Source organism: Streptopelia decaocto (genome assembly GCF_964273445.1).
Source record: "Streptopelia decaocto genome assembly, chromosome: 2".
Classification (NCBI taxonomy): domain Eukaryota; kingdom Metazoa; phylum Chordata; class Aves; order Columbiformes; family Columbidae; genus Streptopelia; species Streptopelia decaocto.
In genome coordinates, this window is record NC_138655.1 from 19,756,331 (window position 1) to 19,773,094 (window position 16,764).

Genomic DNA, 16,764 nt, shown 5'->3' on the forward strand with positions numbered 1-16,764 from the left:
AGACAAACAATTCTTGTTCATTCATTCATTCAGTTTCAGAAGTACTTAGTAGGATTATGTGTATTCTACTTGCAAAAATGCTTATATGCTGCAATAATTTTGCTAGACTTCTTCCTTCCTCTGTACTGCATGATTTTTTTCCCCCTGAGATTTACAGTTATTAAAAAAAAAAAAAAAAACTTGCTTCCCCTGGCCCTTCACTTTCCAGCTAGTACTAACACCTCTTCCAATTCAGTGGTGTCTCAGACTCTCATCCATGCTCTCTATACTACAGCTTCCAGATGGAGGCAGTCAGTAAGGCCAATTACCAATCTCATTAGCTGTGACTTCCAATGTGATATTTCTCTATTTCAATCCTTTGTCTGTTCCTTTAGCCAGTTCTAAATCTACATTTATATCTTCAATAATTCAGATTGGCTTGGGCAAATATTTCAAGCTCGATTTTGTGACATAGACTATCAAATGCTTCATTAAAATTAAACTCTAACACATGACACTCATATCATTTTGTGGTATTTTAGTATCTGGAAATCAGTTTATCAGGCAAAGAGGTTTTTTCCTTCACAGATGATTATTTGTCACCCATTCTCTTTCATATTTTTCTCCTCTCAGAAACTGTTACATTATTTTATTCTGTTTCAGTTTATTAGTGATAAGAATTGTTGTTCTTTCCTGTTGGAAATTAGCATACTTAGTTTTCTCAATATTTTTGAACCTACTTAGTTTGCATTAGCACTTGAAAATGGAGTTATTGCTGGTTCAGCTTTTTTGTTTCTTTGTTTCATTTTTTCTTTTTTTTTTCTTCCCATCCCCCTTTTTTAATATTATTACTTGCCTTTCAAAACAACATAGAAAAGAAATCAAAATTATATGAGAGTTATATATATTTATGTTCAGTAATGGTTTATTAAAAGGAGATACACTGTAGGTGTGAGGGAGAAGGGAAGGAGATAGTTGCCATACCTGGTGGTGCAATGGAGATAAGATCCATGAGCTAGCGGTTTTCCCATTTGCTACATCCAGCCCATGCAGAGATGCTACATTTATCTTTAGAGCACTACAGCCAGTGATCTTTGAGTTACAATGCAGTGACAGGCTGAGGCATCGATACTGCTTCTGTTTTCAGAACAGACATTATCTCTGTGTTTCAGGGTCTTTGTAACATGATTGATTACATGGTGTCAGTGTGTCCAAAATATCATTTTGTTGCTGTTTGGAAACAGTTGTTTCCAAAGGTTTAGGATAAACCTGAAACAAGAAAACCAGGAACAAGAGGAGAGCACTTAAGAAGTATTGTACGTCTCAGGAGTGTATTAGCTCAGACATATTTATTTTTGCAGTATCTGAATCAACTTCTGGTTCCACCAGAAACACAGAAACTTTAATTAGTCATTTAAGCTTTTAACAGATTGAGATGTACTTGGCAAGCTACCCATTTTGAAAACAGAAGACCTCAATGTCTTCACTCATGAAAGTGTTTAATGCTTTGATACAAAAAACTGAAGGATAGGAGAGAAAAGAGAATGGAATGTATTGGAAAAACTTCTGCTTTAACACATTGGTCTAAATCAGGTCTGGGCTAGAAATTGGCTGAGGTGATTACCCAGTTACTGTCACTTAGAGCTGCTACAGCAAAGTGTATTACGCTGACTACTGGGACAATGAATGAATCTCTCTCTGCAAGCAAATGGTGCCAACACCACCAGCTAAAATCAGTTCAGCACTTCAGAGGCAGTCTGTGTGAAGAACATATGCTTTCATGAGAGAAGATAATGATGGGAAACAACGCCCATTTAAGGGCTTGTAGATCTCTCTTTGTACCTTTAAATATGTGGAGTCCTACCTACCATATCCCTGCAGTAATGACCATTTCACAGTTTCATTCCTCTTCTGGACTGGAAGTGTGCTCTTCTGGTAAAATCAAAACAATAGAATTTCAGATGTGATAAAGAAGGCATTACATGAATATCATCTTAGTAATAAAAATAGTAGACACTGCATACAAAACTGGAAGAAAAGCACTGTTTCACAGCAAGTTTTGAGATTCAAAATTTTGATTCTAATTTGGAACAAATCCCAAACCTATTGAAAACTTTACAAAATTAAATTATGAATAAATATGATGTTATGAGTCACAACCAGAAATAGTTTTATAGGAGACAGTTCTTTTGACTTCACTATGTGTGTTTGTATTTGTTTTTCTGTCTTGTGATTTGGGGTAGATATTTTACTGTCTGAGTTAGACTAAGAATTTGAACCTATGTCTTTGACATTCTGACATCTGAACCAATGAAATGTGAGGATTAACCTTGACCTTTCTCCTGTTTGCTTGTTGGAATACTTAGAAAGGCTTGGATCTGCAAAAATGTTGTTGAAACAAATACATTTCTGGAAGACATCTGCTTCAACAAAATTTCACTTCTTCCAAAACATTTGTTCAGCTTTAATCCTTGTCTCTTCCTACCCTTCTATTACTATGGCTATCTGCCATTTTCTAAGAGATCTAAAAGAATTATCCAAATGCCTTTACAATGTAGTGGAAGCTAATCATCTAACTCCTGCAGAGTTTTAAAAATGTCAGACTTTCTTTCTTTACAAACAGAGTTTTAAGGAAGTCTCCAACTTATTATTTCCTGCTACTTGCTTACATGTTTATCTTGTGCATATAACATGTACTAATTATAAGCTTATTGTATTAATACGTACATAACGGATTAATTGAGAGAGCCTGATTCCTGCAGACAAGATATGCTTGTATGAACAGAGGATGTTTTTCAAACTGTGCCTTATATTTTCACTTGCTACTGATGATTATGCTTTGTTCTTTATCTATGATAGTTATTTCTATAATCATCATCAAGAGGAGAGGAGAGGAGAGGAGAGGAGAGGAGAGGAGAGGAGAGGAGAGGAGAGGAGAGGAGAGGAGAGGAGAGGAGAGGAGAGGAGAGGAGAGGAGAGGAGAGGAGAGGAGAGGAGAGGAGAGGAGAGGAGAGGAGAGGAGAGGAGAGGAGAGGAGAGGGGAAGGGGAGAGGAGAGGGGAAGGGGAAGGGGAGAGGAGAGGGGAAGGGGAGAGGAGAGGGGAAGGGGAGAGGAGAGGGGAAGAGGAAGAGGGAGAGGGAGAGGAAGAGGAAGAGGAAGAGGAAGAGGAAGAGATCACCTAGTCCAACCTCCTGACAACTTCAGGGTGGAACAAAAGCTAAAGCATGTTACTAAGGGCATTGTCCAAATACCTCTTAAACACTGACAGGCTTGGGTCATCGACCACCTCTCTAGGAAGCCTGTTGCAGTGTTTGACCAACCTCTTGGTAAAGAAATACTTCCTAACACCCAGTATGAACCTCCTCCAGTGCAGCTTTGAACCATTCCCACATGTCCTGTCACTGATCCCAGGGAGAAGAGCTCAGAACTTCCCTCACCTCTTCCCCAAGTAGGGTAATTCACAAAGGAGGATTATCTTTTCCAGGAAGATTAGAGAAAGCTGGATTTTCTGAGAGAAGAGGGCTATTGACATCACAGGAAGAAAAGGAGAGTGAAATATAAAATAATAATCAAATAAGCATACTTGTCTCAAGATCAACACTTGTCTTTGTTGTTCTTTCTGTTGACCCAATAACCTTCTATATCAAGGAAAGACATGAGGAAAGAAAAGCCACTTTTGAGAAGTGAGAACAGAAAGTCAAGTGGCCCCTCCTCACCTCCTCATAAGCCCAGAGGCTCTGGAGGGACTGGGCAGAGGCTTTATTAGGACTGACTTGGTGTCTTCTCAGCAGCCTCTTCTGGTAGCTTTCATTCAGAGCCTTGAACTGAAAAAAGCCCAAACAGATAATATGAAGACAACTGTTTGTCAGGGTAAGTCCCTCTTTTTTACTTGGACAAAAGTGCAGAGGGATGTGTCACTCCTGAATTTGGTTGGCATTTTACTATCAACAGAAGTCAAATGTGTAAAACAATTAGATGTTAAAAACGGAAATTTTGAATAGCTAAAGGAAAGTAAAGAATATCATATGAAAACCAGTGATAAAGACTTGGCCCATTAAATAGGTGTGCATGATGAGACTCTCATCCCAAAACTGACTTTGACCTTTTGTTAATTCAGTGGTTTTCTTCAGTCCAAAAGCTATATTCAGCTTTTCTTGTCCAGAGAGAGGTTTATTCTGGCCCAGGAGTTTCATGTAATGAAATATGAAAGAAAAACTGAGCTCTGTGTGAGAGTTGCTTGAAAACACAAAGGGCTCAGGCCTTTGTAAGGCTGCTTTATAGAGATGTTTGCATGGTCTGCCTTGGATAGCTATAGAGTCTTCAACTCCAGCTATACCTATGCTTTTGAAAACGTCCCAGTATGTTGTGTGTGATGTACAGTGAGACCTCTGAACTAACAGCTTTGCGTAGAAATAGCTTAGCGAGAACAACTGAGAAGCACTCATGAATCCTCATGTATGCAAGGTTGCGACCACTATCTTTTGAAGTTCTAGTGGGAGTTATTTTTCAGACGGGAGTAGCTGAGTGGTTTTGTCCCCACAGAGCTGCAAAAAATAACTTTTCTTCCCTTTATTGATATTAGTGCTATCACAAGAGTTGTCAACATTAAGGTTAAAATTTTGTTTCCTTTATAAATCTCGTTCGTAGAGGTTTTCACATCTGGGTTATTTCAAATTACATCAAGCTTCAAGAAATTTGGTGTCTAAACTGTCAGCATGAGTGTGATTTTTTTTAAGCAAAAATGTTTAAACCCATTAAAATATTACAGTTATGGAGTGGGAAAGTATAGCATGTGCTCCCATGGGATCAATGGGAGTTTTGCCTTTGACTTCAATGGAAACAGGAAGCGGGCCATAACTCGTAATCAGTCTCAGAATTCCCCAGCCCCATCCCATGCTCCAAACTTCAGCTAATCTTTAAAAGCTGATCCTGTTGTGTGTATGTGTGTGTGCCTTTCCCTCTGTCAACTCTTTACCAGGATTTTTGTGGTGTGTTAACCTGAACCTCTGGTTGCAGTGTCAGTAGACCTCTATTGAAATAACACCTCAGTGTCAGAGCAATGGCAAACAAGCCACACAAACCTCCCGTGCCGCACCCCCCCCCCCAAGTTTGAGAGACTGATATCGTGTTTCGAGTCCCCTGAAATGTGCAGTCAGAGTCAGAATAACTAGAGATGAAGAGACAAGTATTAGGCCGCGTGTTACTCTCCCCTGCCAGTCTAAACTTGTTCCCCACAGCTTACAATCTAGCTTTAAATGACCTGAGTATTAAGGGGCATCCACCTCTTTCCTCAGGAGTATATAGCAACTGAACAGACCTTGCTTTAGGAAACACATCCAGATAGCCACTAGATATTCCCTGAACTCAGTCTAAGGGTAACCTCCTTGACCACATAAAATAGTTATGTCATCTTTGACTCCCACCCTCTTTCAGTTCCTGCAGATAATTGTGGCTGTTTCTTCCCACCTCCTTCTGCCATTACTTTACCTAGCTATATATATAGGGATCTTTTAATATTACATTATACTGCTGTCTTCATTTTGTTTTGAACATTAAGATATTTTATTTGATTTCACTGTATTTTGGCAACTGTAGATTATACAGGTATTTTCAAAACGTGTGTGTTACAGGTCACAGTACAGGAGAAATATCCACAGCTGCTCTTTCTGAAATTGATAACATTCCACAGTCTACAAGTAGTCATCTCTGTTCTCTATTTGTTCTTGCACAACCACTTACTATAAAATTTACTATCCAAAAATATGCCTGACAGCTGAAATAACATTCAGCTCTCCCCATATTCAGGAATACTGCATTATATCATGTCAGGTTACATCGTGCAGAACCTGATACAAGTTACCTGAAATAATGCAGCTGAAAAAAAAAATAAATTAAAAAAATCAGGAATTTGGGCACTTTCATCCTCAGTATAAGACAGCTCAACTGATTATAGGATAAAATGATTTACCAGAAACATGTGGGTTTGTGTACACTTTTTGCTCATGACAGCACACTGTTTCTTTTAAAAATAAATCATATACCCCTGATGTACATCCCTGTTCATCCATTCCCAGATTGTGCCACACTCTGCAGTGTAAGTGGAGATTGGTAACAAAACATAATGTGGTGCAGTGAACTATCCAGATAGAGGTAATCCAGGGGAACTTTTTGGCTGTTTCCTTTATGTGAGGTGCTGGAACAAGACCTCTGGTAAAATTAAAGTATTCTTATGTGAAATTTATTTTGATTTTTTGAGGTTTTAATCAGCAACTGATGAAGCTCAAAAACTCACAGGAACTGCGTTTAATCCACAAACCCAGTGAAACCACCAGTACATTATTTCGTTATATAGCATTTTATATCCATATATGCAATATTTTGGTGATCCTCATGACAGATCTAGTTCCACTGAGTGAAATTTCAGTAGAAAATTAAACCTATAATGCCCCTATAAACCTATAAGGCTAACTTCTTACTAGCAAATACTGCTGAAGAAGGTAGTGAAGAAGATAGAGTCAAAAAGACCGAGCTACATGAAACAATGGCCCCACCATGATTAGTGAAATTTCTCCCCAGTGTCAATTAAGTCAAAAGTTCAAAATTTCAGTATAAAGTTTGCATCTAGCCATTGTTGTGAAGGATCAAAATATAACTGCACGGCCTAAATTTATTTGCATTAAAGAAAATAGCAAAACTCAAACTAATTTTAAAGAAATACTTTCCAACTATTCTCCTCAGGGAGCAGTATGGAAAACCAAACAATTTCTTGGTCCATGCAATATGAAATAATGCAGACATTCTACAGTACTTCCCACTCCTATTGGATTGGCAGGCCAGAGATTACTCTGTGAACATCTTTATTTCCACAGCTCTGGTCCAAACTTATTTGTTCTTCCAGCCCTCAGCATTCCAGACCTGTCACCAGTAAAGAGAGTAAAGGAATATTAAATTAAAATGGGAGCTATGCATTTATCAGCTTTGCCTCTGTCATGAAAAGGTTTGATCTGGCACCCCTGGAAGCCTCCTCTTTTTATGTTATGAAAGCAGAAGTGTCCATGTAACAAGCCGCCAAATTCTCAGTCTTTTATTTACTTTTAAATTAAGTTTTAACAGGACTGTCAGGCACTGCATGCAGTATGTCAGTTAACACTGTTGAGTAAAATTGACAAAGAGCACTTTATGTACCTTCAGAGCAAGTATATCTTTACCAACACTTTTGAGCTATTTTAGGTTTGTAAGCTGCAAGTATCTCCTGCTCTCACATTTGATAACGGTAGAACCAAGACTAGAGATGAGTAGCACCTGGCAATTAATAATCTGGCCAGTCTGCAGTCTTTAATAAGCAGAATGATAAAAGCTGAAAATGTCCCAACTCTAGCAATCCCTTCTCAAATACTGAGAAGTATTTGTTTCACAATTGGAGGCAGGCGTGCTCCCCCCACCTTTTATGCTATGTAAAGATCTCTTAGAAGGATGTGAAAAATCAGAGAAGGGTTAATCCTGAGAAGAAATACATAAAAAGTAACAGAACTCTTTGTGTCAGTTGCCAAAAATGAAAATCCTCCCATAATTTTGTGAAAGTAAATGACTTTCAGAATGCTTTAATTGTTCCTTTCAATGTCACTTTTTTCTCATCATGTCCCAGAACAGCAAAGCCTCTGCATATGCTGTGGTCAGCTTTTACGAACTGGTCACTGAAATGAAAGTGAAATGAGGAAAGAGGCATTTTAAGAATTCTCTAGATATTCTTGTAGTGTTTCCACTTAATAACATCTGCTACTCATAAATCTTGAAAGAAACCTCTAATAGCCTGAAATACCAATACATGGTAGAAAGCAAGAGTCTTTCACCTCTTGCAGGTAGGCAAATGCTTTCATGTTAAAGTGATAAAAGCAGAATATTAATCTCTTCCTGTGCATTTACAAACACAGTCTGACCTCGGTGTTCCCAGCACCGGGGGCTGTCAGGTGGCCCACCCTGGCTGCTGTGACACTGACCTGCAGTCAGCACCACGTCCACGCTCAGTCTGCTGCACTTCATGTACCAAACCTAATCTGTGCTCGCATTGCTCTGCCGGCAGCGTGCAGACAAGCAGCTGGTGCCAGGACTGCTCCTGCTGCCTCGGGTGCTGGGCTGTGATTTATCCTTCAAAATTGCTCTCCACTCTGCATCAAAAAATTGGCTCTTTTTTGACAGCATCACATGGGAACTTCTGCCCATTATCTTGTGTCTGTGTCTGAGTGACTTGCCTATGGCACACAGGTGTGGTGAGGAGAAGGTGGTTTCCTTTCACTGACCATCATGGTGATTACAACAGTTCCATATATATACACATATATATATATAAAATACAAATATAGCTAAATAATAAGAACGTTGTGAATTTCAGCCCCTGTGTACCAGGGGTGTACTTAGAGAGACACCAATAATCTATTAAGTAATAAACTCAGATGTAGACAGCCATGCCTGTGTCTCTTGCCTTATAAACACTATTAGGCTTTGGGACGTCTCCAGAAACAAACATTTAAGGGGTTATAAAACACCAAAGGGAAATCTCATCCATGAGATGTGACTGAGAAAAGAGTAAATTTGTGTTGCTACGGGTAAACACAAACAGACAAAGTAATAATAATGGCTTGACTATCCATAGTAGCTTCCCGGATAACTTTCCTCAAGTCTTCTTTAACAGATGCCCTGAATTTCACACTCATTTCACTCAGTTTTTGTATATAATGTCAGAGGGAACATTATTAAAAGCTCTGTGACAAATATAGCAACAGCAGAGAAACCAGCTCTGGAATTATATGTAGGCAGGATGCACAGTGGCAGCTCAGGCACTGCTGATTTCCAGGTGCCGCCCCACGGCTTGCACCCCTGGACTGATGCGTGGGCTCACCCCACCCCATTTTGGGTGCAAAACTGTCAGGGCACAGCGTGGGCCAGGGTGTCCCCAGAGGCTGGGGGCTGGGGGGCTCTCCCTGGGGGTGGCAGGGCAGAGTCCGGCAGCCTGGGACTGTCCCAGCCCCAGCCAGGAGTAGGGCAGCCAGGGCTCATGGGGACAGCCCAGGCCAAGGCTGGGACAGAACATCAGTCCACAGATCACATCAGGATCAAAATCTTATATTTGCCTGACTTGAACTTCATGAAGTTTCTGTTGGTCTAGTCCTGAAGTTCTCAATACGGTCTGGACTGAAGCTCTACTCTTTGGCATGCCGTTCTGCCCCTTTAATTTAACAAAGACTGCAATGTTGTTGAGGGTGCACTTTGATTCCTCATCCCAACAATGAATATACTCAACAATATCAGGTCAGGAATCGGCTTGTGGAACACAGCACTCCTGACCAGCCACAAACACAGATATACAAGGTCAGTTTTCAGAAGGCATGAAATTTCCATTCTAGGATCCAAAAGTGCTAATGAGAATTCTAAGACTATAATATTCCTAAGTATGATGGTCATCTTTATATTCTTATTAGAAAGCAGATTGGTCAAAGCCCATTCTAAAAACTCAGACTTCACATTAGAGGTCTACTTCTTTTATCACTTACACTATGAAAGGTTTAATTAAAGAGAAAAAGGTTTAATTAAAGAGAAGCTCATTAATTTTATTGCAATTTTACTTCTGGTAAAGTTCTACTCTTTCAAAAGTGTTCCTGAATACTGTTCTTCTGGTTTAGCAAAGAGAGAACTGCTGCTTCTTTGCTCTAATAGTTGCATGAGGCAGAAAAGAATGTTTAAAAAGGGTTTGCTCAGCAAGAAAACTCAAAAAGATCAAAGGTTATCTTCCTTTCTCATGCCATGAATAAATCTGAATCAGCCCTTGCAGAACTCTTTAGCCAAAATACTTGTGTTGTGAAATGTTATGTTGATGAAGAAATAATTGATTTTTATATGTCTGTTTTTTCTTTCGGATTCTGGAATCTATGTCCTTTTCTACCTACATTCATTAATCTGCATCCGTTAGCAAATCATGTGCTGAGTTTTTCAATTTAGCAGGAATCCACAGAATGCTATGTGATATGTTGCCAAGGGACATTGTAATACTGAAGAAATTGGATGCAGAGGTTGGCCATGCAAAAGTTTTGGAGACAGAGTGGATAGAGTTGGTTTCATCAGCTGTGGGGCCACCTGGCACTGAGTGTTAATCAATATGAGCTATAACCTTGCAACTCTTCGAACAGCTGAGCTTGCAAGGACACATTGCAGCATCCCCTCTTTGATGGCAGCAATCTCTTTCCTAGCAGCCAAGACTGTGATAACATAGAAGCGCTATAACAGCTTTAAATTTCCTCTTCAAAGATAAATTCTTTCTATGCTGCCTGCAGAAGAATTCTCTCTATTAGTAAAAAAAAGATGGTTAATGTGTGGACCTTAGCACAAGCATGTGATTGTCTATACTATTTAGTCATTGACAATTTGCAACTTTCACACTTATGGCCTGGCCCTGGGCCTGGCAACAGCTTCTCAAAAAAACCTTGACTTTAAACCCTAGCACAGGTCAGGAACCATTCCAGGGGGAAATTATGTTGCAGCCACTCTGTTTTGTGAGGTAAGAGAGCTTAGCTGTAAGTATATAAACTATGCTATGTGAGATGGCCTCAGGGTCTTAGTTGATTGTCTTTACTAGCATATGATCATTCATAATAATTTTATTAAAAGTAGGTTTATTAGAAAAGTCTCCATAATGAAGATTTGCTTAGCTAGAGCTCCCATTAATGCCCACATTACTGGTACAATACAGCACCAGCCAGGTGTACCAGTGACTGCCACTGAGAATACACTTGGATACTTCACTTATCTCAGAGGTCATAGCAATATCACAAAAAGGTATTTTTTGCATTCCTCTCAGGTGCATCTTGTCTGCACCCTAACCCAACCAGCTATTCCATACTGCTGGAGTTCATCAGTGTGCTACAACGATTCAATATTTGTAATATTTAAGAATAATGGAGGGACTGGACTTTCTAGGTTGAACCACTCTTCATTATTGCCATATCTTGTCACATATCACAACCATTGTTGGGATCAAATTGTCCTCCAGATATTGGCTGTTAACTTCCTGATGTTAAAAGAACAATTTAAACCTTCAGCATTATATTGTTGTTTTTTGACAAATTAAAAGTTACTTACTTTTATGTGCAGATAGGAGTAAATCATCAGTTGGACTGAATTTACTTAGCTCCCTTTAATTCAGGGAGCCTGTGCCAAATTATACTAGCAAAGATTATGGCTGCAGGATAGGCAGAATAATTTTAAAACAATCTCCACAGTTATAATTTGTTTGTTTTAAAGAGGCAAACATTACTACGTATTTGGTAGGGATCATTTATAGTTTAGGACATTATTAAATTGTAACAGTAATGTTTTTCACTGTGACAAGCAGAGATAATTAGCACTATCTTAGATATCCAGCTTGAAATGTCTTCTTGTTTTCCTTCTATGGGAAAAAGTGTCCTTTCAAAAGAGAAATAGATAAACAGCTCTACTACTTTATAGGGACATAGAGTGAAATAACCCTGTAAATAAATTAGTTAGATAATCCTTTAGAGCTTAATGGGAATATGGAAGCAGCAGTTATTCTTACAAGACAAGTAATGTAAAACATATGACTTGTCTAATTAAAAACATAGAGCAATAGAGCTATGACTAAAAAATTCAAGATACAAACCTCAGATTTTGTGGAACTGTTCATGAAAACATTGTGGTAACTCACATAAAAATAATGCTATAAATTATAAAATATGTCTTATGTAATATAAATCATGTTATAAGACTATTAAAATGTTTTGTTTTATTATTGATAAATGCCATATTTTCAAATAAAGAAGTGTGACTTTTACTTGATTTTATAAATACTTTAAAGTTTCTTTGCAGTTTTTTTAGCATTACTTTTTTACCCCATTTCCACCTTCTTTTATTTTTTTTTTTAAATCAAAATATTTCTTGTGCTTTGAAGACCAAGCATGCCATCACTGTGGTCTGTAAGCTTGTAAAGAATCCCTTTATTTGAAAAATAGTGCGGTAGATAATCTATTATCTGCTTGAGGCAGAATTGCATTTTCATTTCTTTAGGCCTTAAAACTTCTGAAGAACACAGGAGCGGCCATACTAGTTCTCATGAAAGCTCCATCTAGTCCAGTGTTGTGCCTCCAGCAACACCCATAAGTGGACACCAGGGAAAAAGAAGATACATAGAAGCATAAATACTTCCCTCTAAAGTTCTTCCAGCTTCTTCCTACTTCCAGTTCAGGGAATTTCTTAGTTTGTCTATTTAGTTTATCTCTACATGGACAGTTTTATTTCACTGAGGAGCAGTGAGAGCAATTCTTTTTTTTTCCCGTTTTTTTATAGCATTCTGTTATGAGAATGATAACATTTAAAATCTACTAGCTATGAATATATTAACTTGTGGAACTTTCTTCAAAATATTCTGTGGAATATCTGTCCTCCTATGTATTACATATAGATCTGAAAACTTCACTAGTTCCTTATGGTTTCATAGAAACAAGAGAGATGAAAAACAGGATCTTTCCTATTTTGGGGAACAAATAGAATCAACCAAGCCAACACAAACTTGATTTACATATTTGATATACACATTTCCTTTCATCAGCAGGAAATGGTCAGAAAAAAACACACACAGGTTTGCTGACGCTGTATACTGCTCAGGTAAACAGGGCACTGGCCATTTATGAAATAAGCAGAAAAAGCCAAAATAAGACTTTCATATTTCACTGAAACACCTGTACTGGTCTGTTACTAGAAATGTTCATCATGGGAGGGAAGTCAGGTGCGGAAGAGGAGCAGCATGTGGGGAGTGAGAGAGTGGCGATGTGGTTCTCAGTTTTGGCTCCGACAGTGGGTCATTGTTTCAAAACAGCTGAGACTCAGAGTTGCTGACAAGTGAGCAATTAAGTGTTTTATCCTAATGATTTATCAGGTGAGCATATTTTCAAAAGCATATGTCCTTTTGATACTTCTGATTATGAAACTTTTGCATGAGTTTGTCAAGACAGTATCTGCCTGTCATGCCTGTTAAACTTCTGTCGTGTAGCATCAGATAGAGCAGACTTGTCGGTATCCATGAGTGGTGTCGTTTGTAAACAAGTCAAACTTGAAACTCAGATTGTTCTTTGAGAAAGGAAGTGGATGAGATAATGTACAACACAGATTATGTAATACTATTTCCAAATTTTATTTTAATATATTCTGTTTCACATCTCACTACACAGTAATATAATCACAGTCTTAATTGTATCATATCTTTCCTCACTATTTGTGTGTTAGAAATGTGGTGAAGAAGGAAGGCCTTTCACAATCGGGACAAGAAATGTCATCCCTGAGGGATTCCATTACTGTGTTTTGTGAGATTGTGCTTTTGGGGGCATTTTACAGAAGAAAAATGAATAAAAAAATTTATAATCTCAAGGAGGGGGAGAAAAATACCAACATAGTGGGCCATATATTAAGATATTCTTCCTTTAGAACAGGGTAGGTAAACAGAGTAATTAATACACTTCAGAGTTAGAAGGTTGGACTTGATGGTCTTAAAGGTCTTTTCCAACTTAAGTTATTCTATGATTCTAAAAGAAGGTTAGATGACTTAGTTTGTATCATCTTAAACTCTTATGTTAGGATGCTTCCTTCACATTTGATTTCCATGAGCTGAAGTATTGCTACATTCAGAGGTGGTTTGTAAGGGTAAAAGCGGATTATGGATCGCGTGAGTCTACAGAAGTAACAACATGTCTTGCGGGAATTTAAGCACAAGATTTGTAACATCTGTTTAGGGCACTCAGCCTGCGAAGAACAGCCAATTTCAAGGCTAAGCAACGGGAAACACAAGACAGCTCCTAAATTCTGTCAAAGCCTAGAGTCTCCATCTTCTTGGGATCCAGAATCTTCTCCCAAGCACAAGCCCATGACACAGCAAGATGAGAGAAGCTTTCAGGGAGAACCTGGAGGGGAAGGTGACCTGAAGTCAAGGTGGAGCCTTGCCCTCACTTCTCTGACTCACTTTGACCTGGCTGGGTTGTGAAGATCTGAGTTGGCTTCTCAGGCTCCGTACTCATGTGGTCACTGTTGCAGAATATTGCCTGTACAGAAGAGTGACCACTTGTTTGGCCCTTGCAGGCTGGATTTGTCCTGTAGGCTGTAACTGATACCCTATATGTATCAACAAATGGAATTAAGAGAGAGGAAGAGTAACAAAACAATTCAATTTGTAGACAGAAATGGCCTGTTACTTCAAATTCATTGGACAGCAATTACAAATATGGATGTTTTTTTAATTCACATTGCTAAAGCTGGCTTAAATATTTGTAAGAACTTTTGCTCAGACACTGAACCATCATTATCACTAGAGCTTCATGAGATGATAAATAAAAATTGGGTTCTACAATAAGGCCTTTTTCTAAGTCCTTGAATATATCAGGTTTAAAAAGCAAATTTCAAAAGGGTTTCTCATCAGACTGCATCTGAAGAAGGGTCATTAAGCAGACTTCATCTGGGTGTGGACTACAGAGAGACATGAGAATGAAATACATTTTAGATTTGTTGATTTTCATCTGGACTAGCTCATTGACTACAAGTGGAGCTGGATATAATTACATATGGCTAAGAGAAAAGTCAGTCAAAAAAAAAAAAAGGAGAGATCTTTGAAGAGAAAATGCTGACAGCAGATTTTTTTCTTGAACAGCAGCAAAACTGTAACTTGCATGAGTCTCTAACTTTAATAAATATTCTGGCCCAGTCCCTCTGAATATACCTAAATTCATGAGTGTTGCTACCTATATCTCAATTTTTTTCTGTCAAAACTCTTCAGGATGATAAAAGAAAGAGGAGGAGGTAGATACTTACTTGCATTCCAGTTCAGCCTGGTGTATTATTAAGATGGTAAAACTGTAACAACAGTGAACTACCAAAATTGCACACTTTGTTGAAGGTTGCAATAATGAAGAATAAGAGAGGAATTCTTAAAACTCACCAGAACTTCACTCCTTTTTCTTCTTCCTCTGGTCCCACCTTCCATCCACAGGAGTACCCTTTTCTCCACTGAAATGTTGCCGCATCAGATAATGAAAATCCTCTAAAAGGTGGAGTAAGTCTGATGTAGTTCGGTTTTCCCACTCATACACAGACAGGAAATTTAAACAAATATGTTAAATCTTAGTGGATATTAAAAATTTCAACTGGACTCTTGACATATTACTATACAAAAATTACACTCAGTTCCTTCTTACGTAGAAATATTCCAGTTTTACTCTCAGCAGATGCAAGATGAGAATTTGGCCTACTATGTCAACACATCAGGGAAAAGAAACATCTGGATTCAAAGCTGTTCTATAAGATCTTTTTCACAATGCTCAACAAAGGGAGGAAACACTGGTAGCAGACACCCCCCTCCCTGCCAAGTTTCTGCAAAAAATGATGGAGTATATGTTTCTCAATGAAAAAGATTATGCAGTGGCTATAGTGCAAAGTACGTGTTTTGCTATCTAAATATGTGTTTTTACATTTGAAAAAAAGAAAAAGCAGTATGTGAGAACTGTTGTGCTTTATCTTGCAAAGGAACAGATTTCTCTTTTGGCTAACTGCAAACTTAGTGTTGCAAATTAGATTAAAAGCAAATTCATTATAATTTAATTTATGTAGATAAATACAAGAGCACCTATACTTTGCTTATACTTTTTTTTACATCTTCTGAACAAAAAACAATAATGGATATGGCTGTATACCTACATTTTCTATGTTGAAATTTAGCAATTGCAAACTTTTTTGATTCTTTAAGATGAAACAGGAGATCTCTTGGTTTTGACAAAAGCCAGAACAAACACAAATATGTCTGGATAAAGTGCTTAGTCATTTGTAAAATTAGAGTTGATTGAAAATTTTCACTCAATAATTGTTAAAAGAACATTGAGTTCTTGAAGATGTGACTTTACAGTGTTCCTTGCAAGTCAACAGAACTGAGTAGTTACAATTCAGAGAAAATTCCATCTAAAAAAGGAAGCATCTTTGCAGAGAAAATGCTGGCAGCAGAATTTCCTGAGTGAAATAGTTCATAACTTACATGACATTGCTAACCTTGATTACCAGACATGCCAAATACCTGTATCACATCCTCTTAGAACTTTGTGTAACCAAACCAGGGATGATCAAATGTTTTCTGTCAAATTTGTTTTTAGCAGAAAATTGAATTTTCTAAGAAACATTTTTGTACTGTAAATGCCTGTTTTCCATGGAAAACCTGATCTTTTGCCAAAACCCCCACACTGAAACCTTTGCTGCCAACCCCCAATACTTATTTTTTCAGCTGATAGCTTTCTGAGTTTTAAGTTTTGTCAAAAAAGCTGACATTTTCCAGAGATGCATTTGGTTTTAGTATTATGAGACTGAGACTATATTACATAAATTCCGTGTCATGTTTCTATCATGTCTCGTCTTATCTGCCTCTTTTCTAAAATAAACAACTCCAAACTCTTCAGTCTCCCTTCACATAAGTTTTTTATGGCCACAGTCTTTCTCTGAACTGTGCACTTCTGCAATATCTTCTTGGTGATGGTGTGACCTGTTCAGCACACCTCATCATCAAGGTAAACCAGTCAACTTCTGAAAGTTAGAATAACTTTTTTTAGCACTCTCCAGTGTTGTCTTTTTAACATTTCATCATCTCAGCTGTATGTATAACTCCTCCACATTGACAGAGGTACCTCCTGAATACCCATGTTCATCTCCTGAGTTGACATATTTAATTCAGTAACCTTTACTTAGCTGAAGTATTTT